This window comes from Salvia hispanica, unplaced genomic scaffold (genome assembly GCF_023119035.1).
Source record: "Salvia hispanica cultivar TCC Black 2014 unplaced genomic scaffold, UniMelb_Shisp_WGS_1.0 HiC_scaffold_1381, whole genome shotgun sequence".
Classification (NCBI taxonomy): Eukaryota; Viridiplantae; Streptophyta; class Magnoliopsida; order Lamiales; family Lamiaceae; genus Salvia; species Salvia hispanica.
Window position 1 is genome coordinate 4,183 of NW_025951673.1, and position 22,898 is coordinate 27,080.

At 35.4% G+C, this 22,898-nt stretch overlaps 1 pseudogene; it reads left to right on the top strand.

Annotated features, from left to right (window-relative positions):
- Window positions 1–18,926: 18,926 nt before the first annotated feature.
- On the top strand, window positions 18,927–21,499 carry LOC125198351 (annotated as a pseudogene).
- Window positions 21,500–22,898: the final 1,399 nt, after the last annotated feature.

The following is a 22,898-nucleotide window of genomic DNA, read 5'->3' on the forward strand; positions in this document are numbered from 1 at the left end:
AACTTAAATAACACCATGCGTCAGCCTGATGGCATCATTTTGAAAGAGAGCATGGAGATACGTAGTGTTGTTTATTGTTGTGATATTCACTCATTCAACGGGTCCCGGAGGATTCGACTAGGTCTCGAGAGGCTAGAAGATCATGAAACTATCGAGAAAGGGTCGTTGGGTGCATACACATTTCTTCAAAAACCTCTGACCCATTATCTTCTGTGCTTACGGGAAGTAAGGATACGTTAGGCGAAACGAAGGTGTTACAAGCGCATTTGAGGATGTTTGGGAAAAGGCGTTGGGCTGGCGCCACGCAATTTTGTGGAGTCGAGAACTTAAAAAAGCTAAGATTCGAGAGATAGGAAAAAAAACTTACTCTACTGCGGAGTGCAGAAATGAGGCAGTACGGAACATGCATGACTTTAGAGAAACAGGATATTTTAAAATTCTAAGACAAGCCCGGGTTAACCTAAACGGACTTTCTAATTTGAATGAGACAGAGTATAAACGAAAAGTGGGGACAAGTTTCCTTAAACTACCGAGAGTCTGGAAGCGTACGAGAAAAAGTAAAAAGACAATGCCAATAAAATCTTGACGAGAGTCTGGAGAACATGCGAGAAAAAGCAAAGTACATGTGCGAGAGAGTGCGGCAAGCAGTCTGGTTCTAACTACCAACAACTTTATCTTCATCGGGAATGTGAGAATAAGCGAGATAAAAGCAGTATTAAACAGCGAAAGCGAAACCAAACTTAGGATCTAAACTTGAAATGAGAAATTAAAGCCTAAAACTAACGGACCTACGCTCTTTTGGACCTAAAGGATGCGGAAAGCAATAAATAGCCATAATCATGCAAACGTAAACGAAAACATCGGATCTCGAAACTCGACTCGAATCCACCACTGACGACAGTCGAACACCTCCGTAAGTAAATCCACAACCTCGAGCAAACGAGCCAACGGATTTCGGCTCCAAACATCCAAAAATAAACAAGAACGAAAGTAAAAACGAAATAAACATCAACTCGAGCGAGATCCAACAAAAACCAACATGAACTTCCATAATAACGAGAAATGGGTTGAGATCAGGTAAGATCAAAGTCGGAAACTAGAGTTATGAAACTTAAAAACCAACAAGTACTTGATCAACAAGCCCAAACAAAGCGAAGTAAATATTGTTTCTTCGCCTTCACAAGCGGTGATACAGCGAAGCAAAGCGACGATGGAACCACGGTGATGGCAGGATCCTTTCCATCTCGGGTGCGTAGCGAGCGAAATGAGAAATTTGAAGTGTGGAGCTAAATTGGGCAGCTTGAGCTAAGAGTGTGTAGAGTGGGTGTCTTGTTCTTCAAGGTAAGAGCTCTTGATATATGTGAGAACTTTGATCCACAGGAGTATCCCTCGTGGATTAGATCTTTTGCCCTTGAATGAGACTCTTTAAATAATGCGCTCTTCTTTCCTTACGCTCTATCGTAACTTTTTAATTCTCCCGGAATTAGAAACTTGACGACTTGTGATTTTTACTTCAATTCAATCTCTTGCATCATCGGGTCCGTGCTGTAGCTGCGGTGACCAGTTCACTACATGAACTCATAAACCACAGTTAGCGCCCCCAAATGCCTGAGAATTTTAACCCAAAGCAATGCATGGAAAGCTTGAGCACTTATCGAGGGTTCATGTGGCCTTTTCGCAAAGTAAGAAAATGCGCGGTATGTGTTTATAATTTAGAGTTTATGTGAATATGCTGTGAAGATAATGAGGTTGAATTGTTAGGGTATATATAGGTCAATTTTATTTGAGATAGGAATATATGAAAGGGATCACCTCATGTTGTAAGCAATGTATAAGGTAATCCTTCGAGAATATATGAGATTAACATCTTGAGAGCATGAAAAATGAAACACATTGTTGAGGATTATTTTCTGATGAGGCCCTGATGAAGGTATGAAATGTACTTAAGCGATGGTTTATTATGCATCAATAGTCTTGGATGCATGGACATGATGTCGTAGGAGTGCACGATAATTGATACGTCAGCCAATGTATAATGACACTCTAGATCAATTCAACGGTTCTACACATGACGCACAAATCTGATTTTATGTTTTAAATTTAATTATTATTCAAATCTGGTTTTGATTTTTCAATATTGTATATTTAATTAGAACCAATTAGAAATTATATTTTCCTTTTAAAATATTATTAAAAACCAAGCTTAAATACATGTATGACGGATTCCACCAAATACACTAGAAAGGGAGTACATTTATATACTATAGCTAAGCTAAACATTTATTTCATTTGGTCATATAAACTTTATAGGCTAATTTCATTGAGTGATATTAAATGACCATATTATACTTTGGCCATATTTAATTTTTTAATAAACTGGATCGACTTGTAAAATTTAATGCACCTAGAAAGTTTCATCTATTTAGGACTATTACACCCTTTACTTAATTCAACTAAGGAATTATATTTTATAGCTAATTAGAAGATGTTTACCTTTGTTATTTTTGCTTATCTTTCCTTTTCATTTTTTGACAAGATTAAGTAAATATACTATAATATGATATTATAGTTAGTTATTGAAATTAATTTCTTTGTATAGTGTGTACTAGTGTCGTGTCATGTTTTACACTAATAATAATAATAATAATAATAATAATAATAATAATAATAATAATATTATTATTATTATTGTTATGTTACATTAATAATTATTAAATATGTTAAAATTGAAATCATGAGAATATAAAGAATAATGTCATGATACTATAATAAAATGTATAATACGAAAATAGCAAAAACATTAATAATAACACAATGAAATTATTATTACTAATACTTCAATATTTACTAAAATACCATTTAAAACTCAAATAATGTGGGTTTACATAGTTATATAAAATTACATTGTTCTTCACATTTTGTTCTCTTCCTCATCCTCCTTTTCTAGGTCTTCCCCATCTCTTTCTCCTTTTTCCTTAGCGACTCTCCTACCATGGGACGGAAGAAGCTCACCATGAGGCGGATCGAAAACCCTGACCTCGGAGCTCACTTATACGAGCGCAAGGGCATCATCAAGAAGGCCGGCGAGCTTGCCGGTGTTGTGTGACATGACGTCGCCCTCATCATGTTTTCACCCCTCCGTCCCACATGCTAACTTCGCTAGCGAGAAAGGTTTTCATCTTTATTTATATTTCTTTTCTTTAATTTTTCTATGTTAATTACTTGAGAAAAATAAAATAAAAATAAGGTTAGGTTGATGATATTAGTAGGATTACGTATCTAGCGACGGGTAAAATTAAACCTTGTCTATCGAAACAAAATTTAGTAAGAAGATATGAGATTAACGAGAAAATAACTTTCAATCTACGAATAATTTTAAAAAGTAAAAAAAGAAAAAGATTTACGATTTTAATAGATCTATGTATATTTGTATATGGTGTTACAATGAACTAATTTTTTTTTTTAAATTTTTTTTTCCTTACGGGAGTGAGGATATACTTCTTCGATTTGTTGACGGAGACGAGATGAGCTTGTTAGAGGAGGGTAAGTTGTAATTAGTTTTTCCATTCATTATTTTTCATGAAATACATTTCTTTTCAATAAGTTTTTTAAAGATTCCTTGCAATTTTGTTTCCATTCATGAGAATTTATCAATCACGAAGAGGTACATACAAATTTCCCACGCTTTCAAAAATTATAGTATTCCAATTGAAGAATTCATGTTTTTTATTATTAGTATTGACAAATCAATTTTATTTTGTAGTTTTTGTGCCAAAGTGAAGCAATTGAAGTATGAAGGCGAGAAATCTTTGGAGAGATAGCGGTGTAAGGACTGACTTCACTTTAATAAGTTTAAAAAGTAAATATTATTCTTACAAAACATAATTATTTATTTATTTTTAATGATATTCTTCGTTTCTTGACATGGATCTTCGTTCACCTGCTAATTTGCTGGTCAAACAAGTTCGTATTGAGGTAATTAACACTAACTATTTACATATGTTTTCCATTCAATTTGAATTGAAATTTATTAATGTGTATATATTATTTTATGGTGTTCTTTTGAGTAATTAAACTTGCTCTTCAGTGTTAAAGGTATATCTCAAAAGATTCAATCAAGTAAATTTCATTTAATTATAAAATGTTCTACAATTTTTAAAATGTTATTGGTGATTGTACAAACATATAATTGATTTTAACATATATTAATTTAAGTTGGCTAATTACGGGAACTTGAGAGAAACTGGACAAACTCACTAGGAAACAACGTGAGTCCTCGGGAAAAAATGAGGTTGGAATTTTAATTGTACTAATGTATATTTTCACTTTATTATTTTTCTTCATAATTAATTAATTCATTTTAATTTTAATTATGTGCGAGATATTCTACGAACCTAACATTGAAAAAATCAATTCGGCTCAAGGCGGGGAGTTTACAGCCCGGTTTACTGTGCTATTCAAGCGTATCCGGACATCAAAGGTAAGTATTTTCAATTATAATGTCGATTTTTACGATTCTAAAAATCAGCCAACAAATTTTCATTAATTTTTTCATTGATTACAAATTTTAAATGGAATAGATATGAATAAAAGAATAAGGATAGGAACAATTTCAAGTAAAGAGGAAAAGAGAAATAACAATCCCATATTTACTTTTTCTTTATAAATACACATTCTTGAATGGGAAAGATATTTAAGACTGTATATATGTTATCCAATTTAAAAATAAATAAATATGGTAGTTGTTTACTTTACTTCTTTTTATTTATCTTATTTTCTTGAAATTCATTATTACTTTTAAGAGGGTACATTTACATTATTCAAAAAATAAATGAAATATGCATTCTCTGATTTACATATTTTCCTTGGTTGCTTTAAGAGCTAAATAAACTTGAGTGAGCAAAAATCCAACCTTATATGCTAAGATAAGTGGAGTGTAGCTTTTGTATATATAATGTTAATTGGCAGATTCAATGATGTTTTAGTAAAAATTAATAACAAACAATGTGATGTGATTTTAAAACTACTTCATCATTGCATTTGCTACCTTTTTTAAAATTTTAATTTGGATAATTAACTGCATTGATCTTGTTTGTAGGCTATTTCGTAGGCAATCAACTTGGTCCACTAGTTTAGAAAATGTTGAGGTAACCTGATATTTGATAGAATTATATTCTTTATTATAAAATGTATATATATGTTGATTATTTAATAGCTCGTATCAATTTTATCAACAAATTGAAATTTGACGAGATAGGGTTGTAACCCGGATCATTTAATCGAAGATTCTAATTTTCATGATTTTGAATCAAATATCACGACAAAATTTAATTCATTTGTTTTATATATTATCTTAGATATATATGCGTTTGTAAGTTTTTGTATTGAAGATAACCTTTCTTTTTATGCGAAAGTGCAATAAACATGAGTATTTGTTGCAAAGATACCTTAAATTTTCAATTTATCTATACACATATACCTAAAGCTCCCTTTTGGTATACGGAATTGAAGGCGTGGAGTTGGATTTGAAGCGCTGATTCCAAATCCAATGTTTGGTATCATAAAAATTCTTAGATTTGGATTGAATTACAGTCCAAAATCGCCGGTCATGATTTGAATTAATGTCAAGGCTAATGGAATTTCACATATTTGTTAAATTACACACGCACGCACACATTCTCACACACACATTCACACACACACATTCCTTGCATTCAGCACACATGCACATTCCTACACATTACATGTAATATCATATATTACTTTGTAGAGTGATGTAAATGTGTGTGCATGAGTTATCTATGTGTGTAGTGTTTAGTATTTGTGTGTAGTGTGTGTGTGTGTGCTGCAGCAGCAGCGTGAGCGTAGTATGTTTTTAGTGAGTGTGTATGTGTATTTAATGGTTAACAACGACATGCGTGATAGATCTTGTGGCCATAATTTTCGGAAATTCAATTCCGCACAATTCAATTTCAATTATGTGTACAAGGATTTGGAATTGATTTTCTTTCAATTCTTCCACGTTGATTTGATTCGATTACGTATCTGATATCTTTAATTAAAATTTGTAGTACATGAACAAAATTTATATTTTTTAGGTGCGACGACAACAACGATGCAAATGGATGTACGCGGTTTCGTTGACTAATCACTCTGTTGAGGAAGCCATGCCGATAATTTTTATTTATTTTAAAATATAATATCATATATGAATAAATTATCAAATTAAAATTAATTTTTAAAATTGATTTTTAGGATGAGATCCAAATATGGATGAAATGTCGAGAATGGATCAAGCTCACGCAGGGCCTCATCTTAGCCTAGGTATAATTGATTCACATAAGATGTGGAATAAGTCATGGAACATATGAGGTGTCGGGTTTTGGTGTTGCGATTTTAAAAACAAATACTGTAAAACAATGATTTTATTTTTTGAAATATGCCATTGCAAGTACTATGAAAACTCAATAACTATTGTCGTGCATAAATACTCGTAAGAATAGACTCGGCATATTATAAATTTCTAATCAGTTATTCTTTTCATATTTAATCTGCACCATTTCAACTTTATGATATGCATGATTTATTTATTCAAAATTTAAATAGAGGTTAGGCGATGTATACTCAATATTCATTACTCTTGACTACTTAGAATAGGCTGAATTTTTTATTGATATATTACTTGTACAAAAGATAATAATTAGGTCGTTGGTTTAACATCAATTATTTTTCACTTGCGAAATTTTTTCCTTCTTTTTTTCACTCATTCGCCATTGTTGTTTCTTTCACTCTTGCAAAAATTAGATTTATATTTTTAAGTTTTTCGATTTATATTTACAAAATTCGAATTATGTTTTTCAGTTTTTTTTATATTCAAACATTGATATTATTCATGAAATTGTATTTTTCTACACTTGCACGCGCTAGTTGACTTATTTTTAGTGTGACATATTCGTATATGTTCACTTTGCACATTTGTAATTATATATTTTTAACTCAAATAAATTAAATAATACTACTACTACATTTTTTCTTTTTATCAAATATGACATTTAGATAATACTATGACGTTTGATAATACTCCATGAGTATTTGGGTAAGTTATCTTTAAATTTCTAAGCTTTTGCTAAATTTTAGTTTTGCATAATACCAGATTCAACATCATCTACAAATTACCAATCAGTCGATTAGTTCTAATTTTGCACCTAACTATTGATTTATTCGATTATCACAACTAATCGAGATTTCAGCACTAACATAACTTGATAGCTACTTATATGACATTATCGAACACGTCAGCCAAAACTACTCATGTTTTAAACAATGAAACAACATCATATAATATTAAATTATATAATTTCATGTGTAACTTTCAAATGATATCATAAAATGAGCTCATTCATGGCCAAAATTGTTAGTTCATTCATGGTCAAAATTGTTAGTCTAGACATCTTTAATGTGTGTGTTTTTCAATTTGGATATCTAAAATGTTATTTTTTCATAAAGTTCACATTTTTATCATATATCTATCCATAAGTAGCTCATTTTTATTTTGTGTCAGTCCTATTCAAATTGCGAAAGTAATTAAATTGAAATTTTATCAATATTACAAATTTTCTCTATTAGGCCCAAATCTACAAAATTATATGATTCGAGATTTAGAATATCACCCTAGTACATTAATACTTCCTTTTCAGGTAACGTTGAAGTTTTTCATTTAAAATTTGAATCCTATGATGTTATGTGGGATGGGCATTTTCAATAGATTATAGGAAGTATGGTTCATGTGTTTTTTAATTGAACTAAATGCTAGTAGTATGTGTTTATAATTTAGTTGTCATGATAGCATTGAAGATAATGAGGTTGAATTGTTAAGGGTATAGATAGGTAAATTTTATTTGAGATAGGAATATATGCAGAAGGGATCACATCATATTGTAGTATGCAATGTAAAAGGTAATTTCTTCCTTTGAAATATGAGGTTAAGATGTGCATTGAGAAGCGTGAAAATGCAACACCTTGTTGAGGATTATTTTCCTGATGAGGCCACTATGAGATTGCTCAAATGGGCCAACATGGGCCCAATTTCATAAAATTAACATAAGAAAGCATCTTTCTGAAGAAAAAAATGGTGCTGCCGCCTTAAGCTGGATTGAAGATGGGAAGAGTACGGGTGGGGTCAAAGCGCTACCTGGGGGGGGTACAGTGTTTGGCAAGCCGTCTTTGGAGCAAGGCTAATTGGCCCGTAGTGGTTCCTTCGGTGTTTGGCGATGTATATTAGTTTAGAAATAATAATCTCTTATATCTCGTCTTTCAGAACCAACAACAAAGATTTATCTCACTATGGTCCTTTTAATGTTATACCGCATTAGTGTTATTCGTCATCCTAAGGTTAGGTGATTTTAAGTTGACACAAGAATCCTTCAATGATAGGTATCCCAGCTTCCAAATTTAGTTGTGAATATTAATTTATTTGTGCAAGGACCAGATAAGAGACCTTTAGTGATGACGTAATCACCATTTACTCTACAATGCATAATATTTGTGTGCAATTAATTTATAATAATAAAATGTAATGTGATATAAATAATTCTTTCGTATCTAAGGGGCTCGTTTCGGATCAGAGCGTTTGCGTTCTTTGGATGGAGATGAGAAGGAAGAGCATGGTAACGACATTTATGGAAGCGTGGAGATTCGCTGAACATGTTTCTCCGTTTATGGATTAACTAATATTGGAAGTCAATAATAGTCGTCATTTTGCATAGGCTTATGTTATTGTTCAGGAAAATTTTATTAACTTATCTTTTCCCAATAGAAAAAAAATTATATTGACTTTTTAGCAAGTCAAAAGTGAAACTATAGATAACAAGATAACAAGATGAGTTTAATGCAAAAAGAGGGCATCTACAAGATTTTTCTTATTTCAATTAGTTATACATTGTTATTTTATAATTTAATATTTTGGAGTTGTATAATCTATAATTCTTATATACCCACATTTAATCTTAGATGGATATATGTGTCACATATCAAACTCTTATGACGTACCGTGTCTTGTTTTGTTGTATTATTGCGTACGGATAAAGAAAATACAAAAGCCTCATTGACGCGATACTTTTGAGTCATTTAATTTTTCCATGTCGTATTATTATATTATTGTATCTTTCTGATATCATATGTTGTATTGTTAAGTGAATGGGAGATTGCTACATCACATTAGATCTTACATATAAATGATACTCCCTCCGTCCTAGAATATGCACTCTTTCTTTTAGTCCGTCCCACAAGAATATGCACTTTCCAATTTTGGAAACTCTTATCACTCTTATGAGGTGAGCTCATTCCCACTTACAATACTTTATTATTTTCTCAAACTCTTACTTTCCAATTTTGCATTAAAATCGCAAACCCAAATGCATATTCTTTGGGGACGGAGGAGTATGTTTTGTCGTATTTACATTTCTTTGTCGTATTGTTATATTTTTGTGTGTTTCTAATATCTTTCGTTGTATTATTAAATACCGCGAGATTGTGTCATCACATTAGATCTTACATATAAGTGTTATGATTTTGTTGCATTTTGCATTCTTTATGTCGCATTGCCATGATTTAGATTACCACATTGCATTAGATCTTAAATGCGTATAATGATCTTGATAAAGTAAGATACAAAAGCCATAATTTCACGATGATACTTTTGACGTAGTTAAATTTTCTTTGTCGTATTGTTACACTAATGTATCTTTTTGATATCTTTTGTTGTATTGTTAAGTGCACTTGAGAGTGCGACATCACATTATATATTACATATAAATTATATATTTTGTCGTATTTAAATTCTCTTTGTCGCATTATTATATTTTTGAAATGTTTCAATACATCTTATGTTATATTGTTAAGTACATGTGAGATTGTGTCATCACATTAGATGTTACATATAAATGTTATGTTTTTGTCACATTTTGCATTCTTTATGTCACATTGTCACACTTTGATTACCATATTTGTCATTTAAATTTCACTTTTCTAGGGAAAACAAAGGGGGAAACCGTGATCAGGGGGGAAAAAAAAAGGGGGGATCGAAAGGGGATAAAAAAAAATGACCAATATACACTTAGAAGTAAGGGGGAAAAAATTTAAAACCCAAAATTTTAATCACTTTAACTTGAATGAAAATCTTATATTTTAATAAATAATTATCGGAGTAATAAAATATTTTTAAAACCCTTTAGTACGAAACGAACAAACACGGTCACGTATGGAGAAAATGCACCGCCGAGCCTCTACTTAAAAAAAAAAGGAAAAATCATAACTCTGTAAAAGATTCTCCCCCCTAAAGCCAACCTAAAATTTAGAAATATATGAAAAATGGTATAAAAATACTAAAGGAACACATTGCCAAATATAAAAACAAAAAAAAGGGAAAAATTTTATTGTCATCCCATCACAAAGAAACTCGAGGGTTTTCTCTTAAAAGGCCCGAGCTTACTAAATTCTTTGTGAGCAAAAGTTCAACCGATTAGTCTAAGTTCTTTTTTTTCTTTTCGCCATATCTAACACCAAGTGTCGGGAGATGGTGCTCCCCTCCCCGGCCACCTACCTTTTCTGGGGGCCTTCGGGAGGTGGCCCCCTCCCAGGGCCTCCCAAAAATTTTATTTGTGACCCCGGGTGGAAGGTGGCCCCCTTTCCCCCACGGCCACTTGTGTACACTAATCCGATTTGGGGACACCCCCTCTTTTGGACCCGAATTCGATTCTTTGCCCCCAAACCCAAATGTATAGGCATAAAACAAATCATTTATGGCAAGACAACTTTCATTTATATACAAAACCAAACATAGATTCACATTTTCATATTTTCATCCACTTTAAAGAGTGGGGATGAAAAGTTCACTCCCGATACTTTCCCCGGATTTCGACCGTTTTGGGCCATTATTTGGTCCGTTTTTAATGTCAAAGTCATTCTACACGTTCATTATTTCCATATTTTGTCTTTTTTGGGTTTTTTGACTTTGTTTTGTGAGAAATGTGCATAATTAAACCCGAAAAAGGGGAGTTTAAAACGCCAAGTTTGGGAACTGAGTCGACGGCAAAACCCGACCCCGCGGGATGGGCCGGCCCCCCGGGCGGCGTGGCCAAGGAAAAATGCTTTCCCCCCTGGGAAAAAATGTTTTTGGAAGAGATTTTCTCCCCCGGGGGGGGGCCCCCGGGAAGAGGCCGGGTCCGTCCCGAGGAACATTTTTGGGGACTCCAACGGGGCGACCCCGGGGGCCGGGGCGGGGGTCGCTAAAAAGGTGGCGAATTCCGGAAGCCCTAGATTTGACCCTGGTTTTTACCAAAATTTTGAGATTTTTTCCTTCTACAAAAAAAGGGATGGCTCTCCCCTATAAAAAACCCCCTTTCCCCTTCATCAAAAAAGAGTAACTTCAAATTTGAAAATATTTATGAGATAAAGGCTTAGAGATTTCCCTGCGGAGTAAAATTGGGATTTCAAGAACATCAAGAACGAAAGGATTCAACCTACGGGTTTTATTTCCTTTTAGTTTTATGTTCAAATCACTTTCCCTTCAATCTATGTTTTTAGCTTATTAAATTATTGAAATTAAATTCAAAAAGATTCAAACTTTGAAAGAACGATTTTGGGTTATACATGCCCGTTTTCATTTAATATCCGTTTTGTTTTTACTTTGTTTTTTCCCCTAAGTTAATCTTGAGCTTAAAGGATCGATTTGACAAAACCGTGTATGATTTAATATAATTTGTTTTTATAACTCATGGGAGTTCAGCGAGTTAGGTCCACTTAGTAGACACTAGGTTAGCTTCCTTTAAAACCAATAATCGAAATTTGGAAGGATTTTTCAAGGTCTTAGAGCTTTTTGAGTTATGTGTTGGGTTTGACAACCCAAATCTTGTAATCAACTTTTTTGTTTCGCTTTTTGAATAATCTAGGTGACTCGTTCTATCAAAGTAATAACCGGTGGGGGTATTGTAGTTGGAATTTTGTATAACCATAACTTTAACACACATCCCCGGGGATTCCCTTATCTCTATTGTCTTTTTTTGATTTATTTGCTTTAAGTTGATCAATGCTCTTATTTGCTTTTAGTTTTTCAAAAGTTTTCAAAACCCAAATGTTTTTCCAAAAATAGTAATTGAGTCTCGGAGGATAGACACTTTGGTTCGTTTTTCCCCCCGTGTTGGGAATCCGGGACCGCCCTTTAAAATTTATACTATATATACTCGATATTTGGGGTGTTTATTTAGTTCTAATAAAAAGTGCATCAAGTTTTTGGCACCGCTGTTTGGGGGAAAACAATTCACTTTGAGGATATCTTCAAACGGATAATTTTGCTACTTTTTGGGGTTTTAAACTCTTTCAGTTTTTAATTTTAGTTTTATTTAGTTTTTGTTTTTTGGGGTTTTGGGTTTTGTATGCGAACGCGCTTTGGGAAGGACAACCTAGGGAAACCCCTCGATCTAGAACTTGAGAGAACTCGAGGAAAATAAGAAGTGAAAAAGGATCGGGAAAAATGGTTAACAAAGAATCGGAAACCCAGGAAATGGGGGGTTTCCGGGTGGATGATGGATGACGAGATGCAGTGGGGGCCCGAGAGGCCTTGGAAAAAAAAGAATCAGAGATACAACCCGGGGATGAACATGTCCAACGGGAATATGATTACCTTTTCCCCGGGACCCCCGTATTTTTCGCTAATAATTTCGGGGGTTACGGACGCCCCTTATTCAAAGGGCCCAAAACAAACTCCTTTTTCGGGGAGGGGCCCAGGGACGGGAAACCCCCATCTCTCCAAATTTGTGGAGACGCAAAAACTCTCAAATTGAACGGTGCCCACGACGACGCCATAAAGGGGAAGACTCTTTCCCCTTTTTATTAACCGATTCCCGTAAAGAGTTTGGGTTTTAAAGTAGCCCTAGAAAAGGTCTCCACAAGGTATTTAGAAAACTTTTCCTCGAAAGTATTATCCGCTGGCACAATTTTGAAGCTCAAAAGCGAGATCTTCCAATTTACCAAGGCCAACGAACCCCTCTAGGGGCTTTGCTGGTTTTAAAGCCCTTCTCCCCAAAGTGACCCAACCATGGTTTCACCGTGGGCCACCAGGGAGGGAAATTTCTTTTAAGGGTTTAACGATAAAATTTGGTTATGCTTGGGTTCGGTGCAAAAAGGGGGGTTCTTAAGAAAGTCGTGAGGAAGCCATGGCTTGGGTAAGGAATTTTGCCACCAAAAAGAGGGGGTCGAAAGAAAAGGGATAGCCTAAAAAGGATAACCGCAAAAAGATGAAACCGAGGGGAAAACTCCTTTGCAAAGGAATTGGGGGAGCTTCGAAATTAGGGGGGGGCCAAATGGATTCATCAAGGAAGGAGGAACCATTCCACCAACCTCCATTATACGCCTTTGGGCCCCAAACTCCTACCCCGGGGAAAGGGGAAAAAATCAACTACATGCAAGGAGGCGGGCCCCCCTAAAATTACAACAATAATTATCGCCCCACTCGGGGGGGGTAATTTCAATAATTTAATGGGAACGGACCCCATCCTAACCTTTCTTATTCTAACAATAATTACTTTCAACCCCCTTGGGTTTAACGTTAGCAAGGGGGGGTAGTTGATACAATCAAAAAGGAGGAAAAGTTTCAAGAGATCACAAGGATCTTGGGAAATAATCCCCAAGACAGAAGTTTAAAGATACCAAGATCGGGGGTGGTCAAGCTAGGATAAACAACATCGACAGGGGAAAGAACACGATCTCAACAAATCAAACCAACATCAACACAAAAATGGAGCCCAAAACCAAAAGAAATTGGAGGGGATAAAAGGGCAGCCCCCACTAGTGACGACGTCCCAAAAAAAAGTGGGTGGCAAAACAAAAAACCGGGGCTCCCAAGTTTGAGGGGTTGGGGAAGAGGGAAAAAAGAAAAGGGAGGGGATTAAAAGGTCACGGATTTTCCAAACCCAAAAAAGACTCCCTTTTAAACGGAGGGAAAATGCTACCTCCACCATCTATGTTGTAAAAGGGTAAGACATTCTCCCAAAAAAGGGTTTAAAACTAATCCCTCTACCTCTATTCCCGTAAAAAAAAAGCAAAAGAAGAAAAGGAACCGGGGAGGGCCCCGTTTATGTTCTCAAAACAAAGACGGGGAAATATCAAAGGGGGAAGGCCCGGGACCAAGTTGCTCCCTTTTCCCTATTCCCTTTACCCTGCAAAATCCGCCCAATTAAGGGGACCAAGTCGAGCTAACGACTAAAACAAAAGACTTGTTGGGGGGCAACCCAATGTTTTTTTTTTTTTAACCGGGTTTTTTTAAAAAAAATTAAAAAAAAAAAAAATTATTTTGACGGGGGGTTCCGGGGGGAAAACCCATTTCCCAACCCCACACACCAGCGGTTAGACCGGGGATTCTCACATAAGGTATGTTTCTTCTTTCTTTCTTTTTTTTTCTTTCTAACCCTAAAAATCCACCCCTCTCCCCTCTCTTTAAATTATATTTCTCCACATTATTCACATACCCACCCAAATTCACATCACTCAATTAAATTCTTTGGATTCTACCGAATTTTTTTGTGCTCAATTGTCAACCAACGAAGGTACGTTTTTCTTGTAATTTCGAGCTTTAATCTTGAATACTTTCATTGGATGACTTTGTTGTTGGTATATATTTTGGTAGTTTACCATGGAGTTTGATGGGATGATATTCTTTTGATAATTTGTTGGTGAATTTGTGAGTTGGATTTTTTGGAGTTAATCATTGTTGGGTGTGCTTGAATTAGCTTCTTGTCGTGGATGAAATTTGAATTCCCCGTTGTTTTGATTGTTGATACGCATAGTTCATGTTCATAGCATTGTGAGGCTATTTTATCTTGCATGACTTGTGTATATATTTGAGCTTATATTGTTTTGCATGTTCTTGGTGTATGGTTGAAAATTCTTGCAAATTATTGGGGGATAGAGATCTTGATGGGGGATGATTTTTGAATCAAGGTGGATTACTTGGTCTTGCATGTGATTATGTTTACACCTTGATTTGGTTAAATTTAGGGGTTTCCAAATACTATGTGTTGTATCCTCTATAATTTTTTTTCATTCATGCTCCATTGCGAATTTGTAGGTAAAAAGGCATCCCAAAGGAATCCTCACGATGGGGGATAACATGAGCTTCAAAGAACGTCAAGCTAAAGACGAAAAATAAGCGCTTGTTGGGAGGCAACCCAACCATTTATTTCAGTTTTGAGTATATTTTGGTTTTTGTTTGTTTTATGCTTTGAAAATTTTTCGCAGGTTCGACCTTTACGTGACGACCCCGCAACCCTGCGGCGGTCCTCCACCGGCTCGGGAACAATGACGAGGGCGGCGACCGCGGACAGGCCCGCGGTCCCCACCCGGCAGGGTTCCAGAGCGATTTCAATTTTCGCCCGTCACCTCTGCGAAATTTTTCAAGGTATGTTTTCTTTTAGTAGTTCACTCACGTCCCTACGATTTCACAAACTTATTTTACACTTTGTTGTAAATAATTTTGGGGGAATAAGTGGTGGACCGTGAGTTTAGGTTTTTGTTTTAAAGCTTTAAGTTTTTGTTTCAATAACCCCGTAGGTAAATTTTTTGTGTTCAAAAATGTTTTCTTGAATCCATGTCGTGAACTTAACATGAAGAACTTAGAAACACGCATGCTTGGGACACACTTTAGATTGAGTTGCCGATGATATTACATCCCATCTATGTTTAAGTGTGGCTTAACGTGTTGATTTGATGGTTTGGCAAAAGGTCATAATTAGTGAATTGCTTTTCGCCTTGAATCATGCTTATACCTTGTGAGGACTTGAGCCTATTATTTCATTCTTGTGTGATTTATCGCATTCATATTTTGTTTCTAGAACTTGTTTCCTAGTCTCTTTCTAAGTTTACATAGTGTTTAAGTTGATTTAGGAGGATGATTGGCCATCTTTTCTTAGCCTACTTTTATCCAAAATTTTGACCCTCTCAAAAATTCAAAATTTTTCCCTTTGAAGCCAAGTTTGAGCCTTTAAGCCTATTTTTTGGAAGCAAAATAATGGGGGCAATTCCTTGGGTTAGTTAGTTTTTGCTATCTTATTTTGTAAAGGAATTGGAGAGATAAGGAGGAAAGTATAAAAAGTAGTGTGCTTCATATAAAGAAAGTACAATTTGTGAAATTGAGAAAAATTCCAAATATGTGCTTGATCTTAGAAAAAAAAAAAGGATGTGTAAGTGATAAAAGTGTCTTGGGTTTAGAAAAGTGGAATTATCATTACTCTACTTGGGATATTTTTATTTTTAGTCACTTTTTAGCCAAATTTTCCCTCACTTACCAAAGACCCTACATTACAAACCAAAGATAAAGACATTTCGGACTTTTGAAGTTTAATCACATTTAGTAGAGGAGGGAGTAGACTTTGAGCAAGCCTATGGTAAACTTTGCATGATGTATGATTTGAGTGCTTATGTACACATTATCCTTATACACTTTGAGAGAAGAGAACACTTCCCGTCTTTGGAAGTTTGCCACGTGCGAGGGCTTAAATTCAAGGTGTTCCAGAGTTAGTAATGAAAGTACTTAATGAGCCTTGCTTGATTTGATTGTGTTAATACATGTTTAAACTGTTCTTCCATCTTTGAGGCAATTATGACATCTAGTCCTTGTGCATTCCGTCGTCTATTCTTGTGTCTTTATTGTTTTGTTCGAGGACAAACAAAAATGTAAGTTAGGGGAGTTGATACGCTCGGATTATGCCTTTTTTTAAGGCCTTTTATGGTCGTTTTTATTCAAAGTCACTCTACACGTCCATTATTTGCATATTTTGTCTATTTTGGTATTTTGACGTGTTTTGGAGAAATGGCATAATTGAGCCCAAAAAGGGAGCCAAAAATCCAAGTTTGGGAATTGGAGTCGGAGCAGCCGGCCGCGGCCCCGGCGAGCGGTTAAGCGTCGCCCGGAAAAATGTGCTTGGAAAGAAGCCGTCCGGGGACCGCCGAAGATGTTTTGGGGGTCCGCCGCGAGAACGACTTCGGGGCTCCAACGGCGACCGGCCAAAGTGCGCGGCCGCCGGAGAAAGGCCAATCCAGAAGCTTTAGATTTGCACCCAGTTTACCATATTTTGGAGATTTTTTCCTTCTACAACAAAGGGATGGCTTTTTTCCCTATAAATAAGGCCTCAAGCTTCATCAAAAAGAGAGAACTTCTAATTGCAAAATACTTCATAGAGATCAAGACCTAGAAATACTTCATTGGTGCAAGGGGTTGGAGAAGGATTTCAAGAACATCAAGAACGACAAGGTTAAACCACGGGTTTTATTTGCTTTTTGTTTTATATTCAAATTGTCTTCCCTTCAATCTATGTTTTTTGTTTATTCAATTATGTGTAACTAAACTCATAGGATTCTAGGATGTGTTAGTAACGACTTTGGTTATCAAATTCCTTTTTCTATTTAATATGTTTTGTTTTTACTTTGTTTATTCCCTAAGTAGTTTTGATCTGCATGATTGAGTGACAAATCTGTATGATTTAATATAACTTGCTTCATAACTATGAAGATTCTAGGAGTTAGATTCACTTAAAACGCCTTGTTAATTGAGAGTGAGGACTTTTCAAGGGTCTTAGGAGCTTTTTGGAGTTACGTGTTAGGATTGACAATCCTAATCTTGTAATCAACATTTGTATCGATGAGTATAAGCTAGGTGACTCGTCCTTTCAAAGTATAAACGTGCTAGGGTATTGTAGTTGGAATTTTGTATAACCATAAGCGTGAACACACTCCGGATTCCCTTATCTCTATTGTCTTCCTCTTGATTTATCTGGTTTTAGTTGATCTGTGCTTTCTATTGTTTTTAGTTTTTCAAAAGTTTTCAAAACCCAATTGTTTTTCCGTGATAGTATTTGAGTCTTAGTAGAAGATAGACACATTGTGTTCGTCTTCCCGTGTTCGATATCCGATTTAACCTTTAGTTATACTTTTAATACTCTATACTTGCGGGTTTATTTAATGCTAAAAAAAAGTGCATCATATACACTATACGATTACTTTTGTATATTATTCATTGTTAGGCATGTACACAGTACATCATTTAGTATGACGATGTACATTAAATGTCAATTTTCGTATATTAATTACTGTTGGAAATCCAAAACACGTAAAAATGCGAAATTCAATGTATATGTTGCTATTATCTGATCACGTTCTTTATTTTCTAACGGTTTAGATCATAGTTTGGAGTTTGTACAATATTTAGAGTTACATTTGATCACATTCCATATATATGTGCAAGAAAGAGTTGTGAATTGATAAAGAAATTGTAGGAAATGGTGATATGATATATACATGAAGTATAAATTGAATTAGGAAGATTGATACACTCTCCGTGTGCAATGATAGTCTCATTCTATCTCATCATGGATTTTAAAAAATTGTTTGACTTTGTAAAGAAAAATGGGTAATGGTTAATAGAATGTGAATCCAACTTTTATATACTTCCTTCGTTCTATAGAATATGCCATTGGTATTTAATACCGAGCTTTTAATGACAATGGAAAGTAAGAGAGAATGAGAAAAATAAGTTGAAATTGTGTAGGATAATGGAGTCCATAAACAATAAAGTAAAAAATGAGAAAAATGTTGTCATAAATGGATATGTACTATTTATGTGGGACTTGAAAAAAGAAATATACGTATTTATGGAATTTATGAAATATTAATTTTATAATAAAATAGTAGTAATAATTGAGGTGAACGGTAGGATCCATTTATCTATTGGAAAATATAAATGAGATTTAAAATAAATGAGACTTTGAATAGTGGAAATCAATATTTTTTAACTGAAAGGAGTACGAGCGAGTGAGATTGACTTTGATGAAGAAAACCAGACATATTTTCTTTGTTCTAGTATCATCTATCCCGTTATACCCTGGCGTTTCTATTATGTCAAATTCGGTTCTCCTCATTCCCAGCTAAGAAACGGCCATGGCGTCAGACTATCACACAAATTATGCAATAATTTTCTTCTTTTTACTTGTCTCATTTCACTCTGCAAGTGAGTCCACTTGTCTCTCTTCCATTTTCAGCTGCATTTGTCAAGATCCAATCAGATTTCTTTAATTTTTATCTTAGAATCGTTTGATTAAATTTATCGATTTTTGTACACAATAAAATCAGATTCTGAGTCGTTCATCGGAGTGAATTACGGGCAGGTGGCGGACAACCTGCCGCCGGCGGATGCGACTGCGAAGCTCCTGCAGTCGACGAGCATCGAGAAGGTCCGGCTGTACGGCGCCGACCCGGCGATCATCAAGGCGCTCGCCAACACCGGCATCGGGATAGTCATCGGCGCATCCAACGGCGACATTCCGGCCCTCGCCTCCGACCCGAATTTCGCCGGAAATTGGGTCAATTCCAACGTCCTGGCCTTCTACCCGGCCAGCAAGATCATCGTCGTCACCGTCGGAAACGAGGTCGTCACGCTGCCCGATCAGAATCTAGCATCGCAGCTGGTTCCGGCGATGCAAAATGTCCAAAATGCCCTCAATGCAGGTTTTTGTGATTCTAAATAGTTTAAAACTCCTATTTATTTAGTATAGGTTGTTCAATTATTAGCATTTTGAATGTGTTTTTCTTGATGAAGAGAAGACATAGTATAAGATTTATAATTGATGATCTGAAACAGCATCATTGGGTGGGAAGATCAAGGTGTCGACGGTCCATTCAATGGCGGTGCTCAGCCAGTCGGAGCCCCCATCTGCAGGGCTTTTGGATATGGTGACACAATGAAAGGGTTGCTACAATTCCTCAGCACGAATGAGCCCCTTTGATAATCAATCCTTACCCCTTCTTTGCATACCGGGATGACCCCGCCCTGAGACCGGCATGTTTGTTCCAACCCAATGCTGGCCGTCTTGACTCCAGCACAGGCATCAAAGGCACATGAACATGTGGGATGCTCAGGTTCATTTTCTTACATTGTTTATGTGGTGTGTTGCTCATTTTCTTGAAATATCTTCATTCATGATTGCTTCCAAACCATCTAATATGTGAAATATCATTTCTGGTCTCCATCTGGTATTTAGACAGTTGTTCCCTATAATTTAGTTCGAATTTTGTTGCATGTGATGCCTTTTTGTATTGAACACAGCTAAAATTAGTAATTGTTTTTTTGTGGGAATTTCCTACTGATTTGTTGTTCTTAGGTTGATGCGATCACTCGGCCTCAAGGCGTCGGGGTTCAAGACGTCGAGATTGTAGTAGCTGAGACAGGTTGGCCTTATAAAGGAGATTCAATGAAGTTGGTACAAATTTGGAAAATGCAAAAGCCTATAACGGGAACTTAATAAACCATGTCCTCCAGGTCGAAGGTCGGGACACCCCTCATCACGGAAATCCGTTGATACCTACATATTGCGCTCTCTGACGAGGATTTGAAACCTGGCCCTGCCTCGGAGCTCGTTCGGACTATTCAAGCCCGACCTTTCCAGCGACCTACGATGTTAACCTCGCAAAAACCACACAGGTGGGCCGTAACATTCTATAGAGTTGTTTACTTTGAATTATAGCTTAGATAGATAAATTTAGTACTCCCTATATGAACTTTTGAAGGTGAGATAGAAAGTAAAAATGTTCCAAGTATTGTTAGTGGGTAATGGGTTTCACCTCATTAGAATGAGAAAAAGTTTAGGTAAAATAGAGAATGTATCATTTTAAAGGATGGAGTAAAATGGAAAATGTTCGCTTTCTCCTCCGTCAAAAAAATATTCTCATTTGTGGATGTCACGGGTTTAATAAGAAATTTGGTAACGTAAGAGAGAAAAGAAAAAAAAAGTAGGTACAGTAACAGAGATGTGGAGAAAAAGTAGGTCTATGAGAAATGAAAAAGTGGGTAAAATATGAGAGGGAGAGTTCCATTTATAGAAATAGGACTATTTTTTGGACATCCCAAAATGGTAAATGAGACTATTTTCGTGGGCGGGGGGGTACTTTTAAGAGACAGATGGAGTATAAATTAGTAATAATTTATGATGGATTGGCTCGATTTTGATCTATGCATTAGGATGGTGTTGATTTGTTTAGACTCCGACCAGACCCACGAACCCAGCTCCCACAACTAATCCAGTACCAAGCCCAGTCTTAGCTGGTTGGTGCTTGCCTAGACCTGGCATTTCTGATGCTCAACTGCAAGCAAATCTCGATTATGCTTGCGGACAGAGCATCGGCTGCGGACGATTCAGCCTGGTGGTGCATGTTTTGAACCTGCAACTGTTGCATCTCCGCTGCCTCTGCCTATATGAATCTTTTTTATCAATCTTCGAGCAGAATTCCGGTGACTGCGACTTCATGCAGAACGGCAGCAGTCACGTCTGCTAATCTTTAGTAAGTTATCACACGCAGCCTCTCGTTTCCTTTTTAAATCTTATGTATGAGATATTGAGACCGTGTCTTGTGGGATTTGCAGGCTATGGTTCTTGTCTACCCTGTTGGGAGCACATGACAACACGAGAACACGACACGACCCGATATTATTTCGAAGCTCGAGGATGAGGGCCTGTGGTGTAGCTATTGAGGTAATTAATTCTATTAATAAGTGTGTAGTATATATTATTTTCAGGGCTTGGAATTGGACAATTTATCAACATCAACAAAATAATGTGTATGTTGATGATGTTTTTATTAGAATTACTGCCATTTATTTTGGTAGTAAGTTTGAGTATTGATTTTTTACGGTTGGAAGTTATTGCATTTTAGGGCAAATTAGTCGCTGGGTATTCCTATTATTTCAACTTCAGCAATGATTGAAGAAAGTGTGGTGAAATATGTCAAAAGATGCCTCCCAACATCATGATCCTTTGATGCACCTGTCTCTCTCGGACACACGAAAAAGAATGTATTCCAATGTCACGATGATTGCAAAATATTCATTCAACTCCTCAATCATATACTTTTGGTTATCACACAAATATACAAATTGTATTGGAACCACATAACATAGTTTAGCCTTAGATCTTGTATTTCCCAAAAATAACACTATTTGGTCATCAAAAAAAGATTGTGGTAATTTTAACATTTTAAGGTTTAGTTCCATCTAAAAGGTAAATTTAATTATATTACTCCCTCCGTTCCAATTAAGTTGAGTCACTTTTTTACATCGTTTAAAAAATTGTAAAAAAGTTAAAGGGGTATATAGTAAATTAAAAGTGAGAATAATGATAAGCTTTTTTTACTTATTTTACTTTTATTTTACTTCCTCGTCCTGAAAAATATCCCAATTTTTTTCCCAAATTCGGTCCCCTTAAAATTTGTCCCCTTTACTTTACCTTTTTTGAGTGGTCCCTACTTTAAATTTCATTCACCTCACATTTTATTAAAAAATTTAATATAAAAATAAACCCACATGCAAACTTTTTCAACCCACTTCATTACTTTTTAAACCCCTGTCAGTCAAATGGTGACAAATTATTGGGGACGGAGGGAGTAATTTTTTTTTCAAAAAGAGTGCAAAAAAAGTGACTCAACTTTCCTGGACAAAGGAGTAATTATATCTCCGGTCTATATAGCTTGGCAACTTAAAACTTTCCCATCCTTAAAAAGTAAAACATTTGATTCTACAGTTTTAATGTATAATTGAAAGTAAAGAGATCAAATATGTAGCGTAGTAGGTTCGAGATGAACTCCACATCATTAATAGTGTATTATAATGGTATAAGTTGTAAATAAAATTATTTTGAGGGTAATGTGTTGCTTAACTATTCAAAAATTAGAAAGTTCATATTTTTCACGGACGGAAGAAGATATATTTGCTTTGAAAATAAAATATTTTGAAACAACATTAGTTTTAATGTAAATTGGTAAAATAAGAGAGATAGGAGAAAAATGAATAAAGTAATAAAAAG